Below are 8,137 nucleotides of genomic sequence, written 5' to 3'. Positions count from 1 at the left end.
CCACTGGAATAGCCAACATTAAATACGCTGACAATGACAACTGCTGGCAAAGATCTGAAGCACTGGAGCTCTCATAGGCTGCTGGTGGGAATGTTGCAACAACAATCTGACTTTCTCTGGTAAAGTTAAAGAAACACATACCCTATGACCAAGCAATTCAACACTCTGGTACCCAATAGAAGTGTTTGCACGTGTGTACCAAAGAGATATGTACATAAATCGTTATGGAAGCACTATTTGTGATCTCTCCAAATTGGAAACAACCCAAAGATGGCATTGGTAGGGGAATGAATAAATACGTAATGTGATATAACTACACAATTGAATGATATACAACAATGAAAGTGAACACACCACATGTACATACAACATTGTGGATGAATCTCACAAACATAATGTTGTGTAAAATAAGCTAGATATGAAAGAACATAATGTGTTATTCCATTTGTAGAAAGTTTGAAAAGAACAGGCAAGACTAAACTATAGTGTTTAAGAGTACATGCCTAGGAAAGTCAAGAAAATGGTTACCTTTGGGAGAACAAAGAAAATAGTGATTAAGAGAGAATTGCTGGTAATGTTCTTTTTCTTGAGCTGAGTAATGGTTACATGGGTTTTTGCTTTGTGATAACTTACTGAGCTGTACATTTTTGTATTGTGTACTTTGCTGATTGAGAGTTAAATTTCACAACATAAAAGGTTTTGAACAGAGAGAGAAAAGGGCAGAATTTTTTTTATTCCTCCATTCAATTCCACAGGAGCAAAAAAGTATAGAGTGCTTATGTGTTAGGCTTAGTGCTCTTTTTATGAAGCAAGAGGGCAATGGGATACAAAGATAAATGCCATGATTCTTGTTCTCAAGATGCTTACAATCTTATGGGGATGAGCGATATATAAAGTATTACAAGGTGGGATTAAATAGCCAATAAGTGAAGGTATTGTTGTGCCATTTGCACTATTGGGTTCTGACACAATGTCACATTATTTAAAAACTAGAGGCCCGGTGCATGAATTCGTGCACCAGTGGGGTCCCTCGGCCTGGCCTGTAGGATCGGGCCACATTCAGCTCTCCGACATCCCCCGAGGGGTCCCAGGTTGTGAGAGGATGCAGGCCTGGCCCAGGGACCCCACTGGTGCAAGATTGGGGCTGGGGGGAGATGCGGAATGTTGGCCAGCCAGGGAAGGCCCGCAGGAGGGCTCCAGGGTTTGTCCAGCCTGCCTCGCTCAGTCCCAGTCAGCCGGACCCCAGCAGCAAGCTAACCTACCTACCAGTCAGAGCGCTTGCCCGCTGGTGGTCAGTGCATGTCATAGCGAGCGGTTGAGCAGCCTTAGCATATCATTAGCATATTATGCTTTGATTGGTTGAACATCCAACCAGTCAACTGGACACTTAGCATATTAGGCTTTTATTATATAGGATTGTGTTATAAAAGTGAATGTCTTAGCAGGAAGAATTGAGATACAATAAAGAAAAATAATAGTTTCTTTTTCTTCAGTAATATCAGCAATAAAGATGTTTTTGTTATTGTAGCCTAAAAATAACAGATTGGGTGATCAACCAGACAAAAACAAGCCGGAACCCTTCTCATGACCCTTTAACTTCACACTCCAGAGCTTTTTCATCTGTTATCAACTTTGACCCTGAAGTTTTCCAAGCACTTATATTGCAGAAAGATAATTTTAAAAATCATATTAAATATATTATCCTTGACTTTTTGCATAAGTCATGGCCTTTATTTCCTTTATTTTCCTTGCTCTACACAATATTATCATTAACTCAGCACTTCTTACACACACATTATTACTTTTATTACCCATTGTAAGAAACATGCCTCTGATTTATCATCATAGAAAAGAAACCGCATGTGGCCAGGCCATTACTGAATTTCCCCAGAGCAAACAGGATGTGGGGGTGGGGAGAAAGGATGAGAGCTGTACTCATGGCTGATGGCACATGTCCTAGGATGATTCCCCTAGCCCCGTGGTCAGCAAACCGCAGCTCACGAGCCACATGCGGCTCTTTGGCCCGGTGAGTGTGGCTCTTCCACAAAATACCAAGTGCGGGCACACGTGTACAGTGCAATTGAAACTTTGTGGCCCATGTGCAGAAGGTGGTATTTTGTGGAAGAGCCGGTATTTTGTGGAAGAGCCACACTCAAGGGGCCAAAGAGCCGCATGTGGATCGGGAGCCGCAGTTTGCTGACCCCTGCTGTAGGGCAGTGGTTCTGAGGCAGCTCTGCCTCTGTATCTATTATTGTTTTTTTAAAAAATAACCCACTGGGAGACAACAAGACCTAGGCAACCTGTTAGGAAAGTAGAGGCCTGGTGCACAAAATTTGTGCATAGGCAGGGTCCCTAGGTCTGGCTGGTGCATGTCATAGTGAGCAATCGAACTCCCAGTCAGTCGAACTCCCGAGGGGACACTTTGCATATTAGCCTTTTATAGATAGATAGATAGATAGATTAGAGTACCAGTGCACTACATTTGTGCACTAGGGGGGAGGTCCCTCAGCCTGGTCTGTGCCCTCTTGCAGTCGGGACCCCTAGGGGGATGTCCGACTTAGGCTTGCCTAAGCTGGCAGTCGGACATCCACCGAGGGGTCCTTAGAGCTGCTGCAGAGGTGGGAGAGACTCCCACCACTGCTACTGCACTCACCAGCCATGAGCCCAGCTTCTGGCTGAGCTGCATTCCCCCTGTGGCAGCGCAATACCCACCAGGGGGCAGCTCCTGTGTTGAGTGTCTGCCCCCTGGTGGTCAGTGCATATCATAGCCACCAGTCATTCTGCTGTTTGGTCAATTTGCATATTAGGGTTTTATTATCCTATATAATAAAAGGGTAATATGCAAATTGACCCTAATGGAGGAATGACCAGAATGACCGCTCAACCAGTCACCATGAGGCACACTGACCACCTCTCAGTCCCCCCTCCTGGCCTGCAGGCTCCCATCACCCAATGGCAAATGGGGAACTGGGGTTGAGTGGCAGAGGACGCAGGAAACACCAGGCCAAGGCCCCCACCCCACCAGTCACCCCACACACAGAGGGCAACCCATGGTGGGGGTGGGGCCAGTGAGCAGGTGGGAACGGCCAACCTCTTGGTCCCTCCCCCCGGCCGGCAGGCTCCGATCTCCTGATGGCAAATGGGGAACCGGGGGTAGGTGGCAGTGGGGGTCTGGGCCAGCTGCTGGCAGCTGGGGAAGATGGTCCTAATCACAGGCCAGGCCTACGGACCATACCCACACGCAAATTTCATGTGCCGGGCCTCTAGTATAGGATAGGTGACCAAATAGTCCTCAGCCAATGAGGAACTGGAGGAGGTCTAAATAAATAGGCTATGTCCCTTGCCCCACATGTGATTCTGTAAAATGGGTGCCCACTCTTGAGAGTGTTATTAAAAGTTTCATTTTTGCCATGCTTCCGTTTCCTAGTCTATCATCTGAAATTTGGACAGGTGAGCCGTTTCTCATACTATTAACGCAAAAGTGAAATACGTTGCAAAACAAATTCCAGCCCAGTTCACAAACAAGAGGCCAACTCTGCTGCCAGCCATTTATTCGGCTTATGTTCCTGCTGCAACAAGCAGTAGCAGTTCCGAATCACAGTTGTGTTATAGAACCTAGGCGCTGCAATTCATGTTTCCTATGTATTTAATTATATTCCGTTTGCAACATGGAAACCCACTCTAGGTGAAATGCCTACATGTGCAAATTCCTATAGAAACATAGAGAGGGAAATGTTTAATTCCTTCTTGAAGGGAAATCGAAGTTCAGGGAAGTTTTCACATTAGATCTGAGTTTTGAGTAAAGAGAAGCGTGCCTGTGGATGTAGAAGAGGGTGAGGCACCTCCAAATCAGGACACAGTGTAAACAAAGGCAGGAAACATTTCTGTGAAAATCCAGAGACCAGAAATTAAATTGTCATGGTTGAAACAAGGTGTTTTTGAAAGCCAGTTTTAAAATCTTTTAAGATAATACAAATGCACATCCATCTCATTGTGTAGAACTGGTATCTTACTTTCTGAGAATAGAATGCTATTACTCCTCAGTCACTTCTCAATAAAATTTATTTAGATTATTTCCACTCCCGTTAATCTCATTCATTTTCCTCCCATTAGACCTTTCACCCCCCGCTCCTTGATAGAATGATATACTTCACAAAAGGCAGGGGCAGTGTCTGATAAAAATATGTAACCAGGGACAAGCTTCAGTCTGATTTGGCAGCCTGAGCACTGAGTTCGAAGCAGGCTATCTGGGTCCTGATCCTGGCACATCCTTCAAAGAGCTCCATGCACTGAACTTGGCCGTTTTGACAACAACTTTTTTTTTTTTTTACCTATTAAGTAAGATGATCTCCAAAATCCCTTCTATTATAATGGTCTTTCAGATGGTGAACTGTGAGCTAATTAGCAGCCTAATGTCCTGTCTTTTAAAAGATTTGCCTCAGATGCTTGGCACAAAACAAATTAAAATATTTACTTCCTAAGAAAGGTAGAGTTACCCAGATAGTGATGAGGTAATGGGAAGAACCTCAACCTAGGTATATGATAAACTATGCTAGCAATGCTAATCTGTCATTAAAGTTTAATTAAAATAGATTCAGAAGCCTGTATACTTGACCAATGCTATCACCTTAAAAAAATTGTAGTAAAATATACATAACATAAAGCTACCTTTTTACCATTTTAAAGTGAACAGTTCAGTGACATTATGTACATTCATAATGTTGTATAACCATCATGGTTATTTGTCAATGCTATGATTTTTGTAGTTTCCTTAGAAAATATTATTTTAAATACTGTACACTCTCTCCTTTTTCCCACTGAATTAAAAGGAAAGGGTTTTTTTCATGCCTCCATCATAGTAGTTCTCAATTTGGGGGCCATTTTCCCCATCAGGGGACATTTGGCAATGTCTGGTGACATTTTTTATTATCACAGCTGAGGGGAGGGAATGTTATTAACATCTACGTGGTACATGCTAAACATCCTACAATGCACAGGACAGTCCCTCTCTACAAAGAATTGACCTGCCCAAAATGTCATTAGTGTTGCTTTTAAGAATGCCTCCTCTTCCAGAATTAACATGGGGCTCAATGCTTCTCACTTTCAGCAATGGAGAGCCATGGTAGCAGTAAGATTGGGGAAGTTCTGAAACCTAATGAAACCCAACAAGGCTTAGGCAGGTAAAGAGTAGAAACAAAATAAAAAGGAGCTGTGAACATTCGCTTTTCTCTTGGTGATCCCCTCACTGTCCTGCTATCTAATTCTTTGGTAGTGGTCATTTCATAGCCTTCCTATAGCACAAGGTTTACCAATGGCACAAGTATAATATTAAAAAGGCTGGCTCAAAATGTGAGAGGCCTAAACTTAGAAAGTCAGTATTTAATTACTTCCTCCTTGGGATGAGTTCCTTCTAAGAGGCAATCTCTCCATAAAATTTGGCTTCTTCTGTACCACCTCCATTCCTCCCATCTCACCCCCGACTTACTAGTACAAGGTCTGGTTTTGATGGTTAATTATATGAGATCGTTTTTCAAGAGGAATGTTAGCTTGGTTAGCTCCCTACCAGAAAAAATAAGCAGTAATTCCTTTTATGACCTCACACTCACTTATTTGCATTCTAACATGTTTTCATGAATTAGAAATAAAGCAGTGAAATTGCAGCTCATGCTGGGAATTACAGACAACCCTAGAAGAGTGTCACATCGGTGATTATCATCCTGTGTGTCATAGAACAAAAAAGGCTGAGAACAGCCCTGGCCGGTGTTGCTTAGTGGTTAGAACATTGGCCCATGTACCAAAAAGTCTCAGGTGGGATTCCTGGCCAAGTTTATGTACCAAGGTTGTAGATTCTATCCCTGTCCCTGGTCAGGCACTTGTGGGAGGCAACCAGTCCATCTGTCAATTGACATGACTCTCTCACATTGATGTTTCTCTCTCTCTCCCTTTCACTCCCTCTAAAAATCAATGCAAAAAAATATCGTCAGGTGAGGCTTAACAACAACAAAAAAAGGTTGAGAACTATTGGCTTATTAGAAATTTTAGCAATCCTATCTAATAAAAGAGTAATATGCAAATTGACCATCACTCCAACACACAAGATGGCCGTCCCCATGTGGACACAAGATGGCCTGCAGGGGAGGGCAGTTGGGGGCTACCAGGACAGGAGGGGAGCAGTTAAGCATTGATCAAGCTGGCAGGGGAGTGGTTAGGGGCAATCAGGCTGGCAGGCAGGCAAATGGTTGGGAGCCAGCAGTCCTGGATTGTGAGAGGGATGTCCGACTGCCCATTTAGGCTTAAACGGGCAGTGAGACATCCCCCAAGGGGTCCTAAATTGAAGAGGGTGCAGGCTGGGCTGAGGGACACACACACCCCATGCATGAATTTCATGCACTGGGCCTCTAGTATCCCATATAATAAAACGGTAATATTCAAATTGACCATCACTCCAACACATAAGATGGCCGCCCCCATGTGGACAAAGATGGCCACCACAAGATGGCCAGCAGAGAACAGCAGCTGAGGGCAACCAGGCCTGCAGGGGAGGGCAGTTAGGGGTGACCAGGTTGGCAGGGGAGGGCAGTTCGGGGTGACCAGGCCAGCAAGGGAGGGCAGTTAGGGGTGACCAGACCAGCCGGGGAGGAGCTAGGGGCAATGAGGCAGGCAGGCAGGCGAGCGGTTGGGAGCCAGCAGTCCTGGATTGTGAGAGAGGTCCCAGATTGGAGACGGTGCAGGCTGGGCTGAGGGACACACCATGCACGAATTTTGTGCACTGGGCCTCTAGTCTTAAATAAAACAATTAGAAAAGTAAAGCAGCTACTGTAAGGAATATACGTTTTATATGACTTGCTTTTAGAATTCCTATTACTGTTCTCTTCTATTAGAAAAGATATGATTGAAAGTAATCCAAACTCTGGAATTTGGAGCTTTATTTTGGTCACCATGTACACTGTCAGTTCAGTTTGTCTACATTTCCATGTAAGATCCACCCATTAGGTCAGTTTTAAATTTCAGGATTTTGACTACTCGTTTAAAGAGTACAAATCATTTTGACTCCAGGTCTACATTAGGCGTTAGATAAACTGTCTTAATTCACAAAATACGGGAAAATGTCCAGGTGTCAGTATCTGTATTTAATGTTTTATAAAGTCTCAAATGATTGCTGTCAAGAAAAGATTGCATTTGACCCAAAGAGAAATTTGCTCATGGAATGAAGTTAAGAACAGAGGTAGCTATAGCAGCATTTCCCCATTGTACACTCTGAAGGATATTAATTCCAAGGAAGTTAGCAAGCATTATGGGGGAAAGGGGTGGGAAAGAGGGAGAGAGAGAAAGAGAGAGAGAGAGAGAGAGAGAGAGAGAGAGAGAGAGTTTAAAATTAAGACCCAAATTAATTAATTGTTTCAGTAAGTGAAAAATGTCAGCTCTCCCAAAGGAGATGTTTCTCTCTCTTCTCTCTCTCTGTCTCCTTTTAAAAAAAATATTTTTATTGATTTCAGAGAGGAAGGGAGAGGGAGAGAGAGATAGAAACATCAATAATGAGAGAGAATCATCGATTGGCTGCCTCCTGAAGCCAATGGGGATTGAGCCACAACCCAAGCATGTGCCCAGACCGGGAATCAAACTGTGACCTCCTGGGTTCATGGGTCGATGCTCAACCACTGAGCCACACTGACCAGGCTCTCTCTCTCTCTCTCACTCTTTCTCTCTCTCTCTCTTTTCCCCCCCTCTTCCCTCCCTTCCACTCTAAAAATCATCAATGGAAAAAATATTCTTGGGTGAGGATTAACAACAACAATAAAAACAACCTAAGTCTAAGCCAATATAATATTTGCCCAACTTAATTCTCCAAGTGACAGTTTGTGATGTCCACATATTCAGAGGCATGTGGCCACAGTCTCAGCCTGCTTTTTCCCACATATGCAAAGTTAATAGGTTTCATCATACATAAATGTTAATAGAAGCATCCTATATAATAAAAGGGTAATATGCAAAGGGCAGAATGACTGGTTGCTATGATGCACACTGACCACCAGGGGCCAGATGCTCGATGCAGGAGCTGCCCCCTGGTGGTCAGTGCAGTCCCACAGCCAACCTCCTGTGGCCAGGCAACCCCTCACGGTCCATCCTCTTGGCTGGG

Source organism: Myotis davidii, unplaced genomic scaffold, assembly GCF_000327345.1.
Source record: "Myotis davidii unplaced genomic scaffold, ASM32734v1 scaffold46, whole genome shotgun sequence".
Taxonomy (NCBI): Eukaryota; Metazoa; Chordata; class Mammalia; order Chiroptera; family Vespertilionidae; genus Myotis; species Myotis davidii.
Note: the sequence above shows the minus strand (reverse complement) of the source record.